At 36.9% G+C, this 1,144-nt stretch overlaps 1 protein-coding gene across 1 annotated transcript in view; it reads left to right on the top strand.

Moving 5' to 3' along the window:
• The window catches only part of LOC108966776 (farnesol dehydrogenase), a 13,468-nt gene that overhangs the window by 9,565 nt on the left and 2,759 nt on the right, over window positions 1-1,144 (top strand). The gene's annotated exons all lie outside the window — the stretch shown is intronic.

Raw genomic sequence — 1,144 nt, 5'->3', positions numbered from 1 at the left:
ATATAGCTTCCACTCCTGCCGATAAGGTTAAAATAAACATAATTAACTATTATTTATASTTGCTTGTACTTGTTACATCATTAAATCAACTGATAAAGAAGTGCCCTTTTTTAACTGCCAGTAAACTTAAAATTGTGCATAATAAAGTACTCTGATTTATATATTAAWAAAGCATATTTATATTAAAGGCACCAGTAGTTGGGTTCAAAGTATAGAAAGCACAAAGGTCATAGTTTGTATATCAAACATTTAGTTTATAATTCCATTATCGTCTATCCCAACCGACGTGAGTTCGCATTCGCATGCGTGCAGAATCAGCCGAGTTATGAAAGRCAAAGCGTCGACATCTCAAACTGCTCAGCTACAGCAACAGAAATTTCAATAGCTAAGATTTAAAATAACGGGTTTTTTGAAAACGACGCWACAAAAGTAAATCGAWGCGGACATCAAATGATGCCATATTTTTTGCCGGTCTTTGAACATTTCTCTTCAGTAAGGTTAGTCATTTCATCATGGAAACCGCTCAATGATAAACGAATATTTTTGACACGAATTTCGATGTTATGGACTTGGACAATATGTGATTCCAAYAAGACGGCGGCACAAGCTACATAGCGAATGTCACAATCGATTTATTGAAAACCAAGTTTTTTGCACGTSTTATCTCACGAAATTGTCCAGTTAATTGGCCGCCTCGGTCATGCGATTTGACGCCATTGGATTATTTCCTGTGGGGCTACGTCAAGTCAATGGCATATGCCAACAAGYCAGCGACGATTAATTAACTTCGTTTTGTAGCCCTCTTATTGAAAAACCCTATACCTAATATAAATATATGCGAGATTCCGGGTGAATTTTTACTGCATATAACGACCAATATTTGAGTTATCTCAATTAAAATTATAGAATGTGTTTTACTCATCACAGTGTACCTTTCAGAGACCTCTTACCGCTAGCGCTATAAATAGCAAGCAGTGTTCTCTAAACACATCAGTCTTTCACTAGMCTTCAATAGTGCAAACAGTTGGTGTTCTCTTTCAAAAYTAAGCGTTATTAATATAATGGAACGTTGGCAAAATCGTGTTGCAGCCGTTACTGGTGCTAGCTCCGGCATAGGTGCTGCCACCGTTAAGGATCTGTTGAA

This window comes from Bactrocera latifrons, unplaced genomic scaffold (genome assembly GCF_001853355.1).
Source record: "Bactrocera latifrons isolate USDA-ARS-PBARC rearing strain unplaced genomic scaffold, ASM185335v1 scaffold_17, whole genome shotgun sequence".
Lineage (NCBI taxonomy): Eukaryota > Metazoa > Arthropoda > Insecta > Diptera > Tephritidae > Bactrocera > Bactrocera latifrons.
Note: the sequence above shows the minus strand (reverse complement) of the source record. Positions and strands in the feature narration are given on the sequence as shown.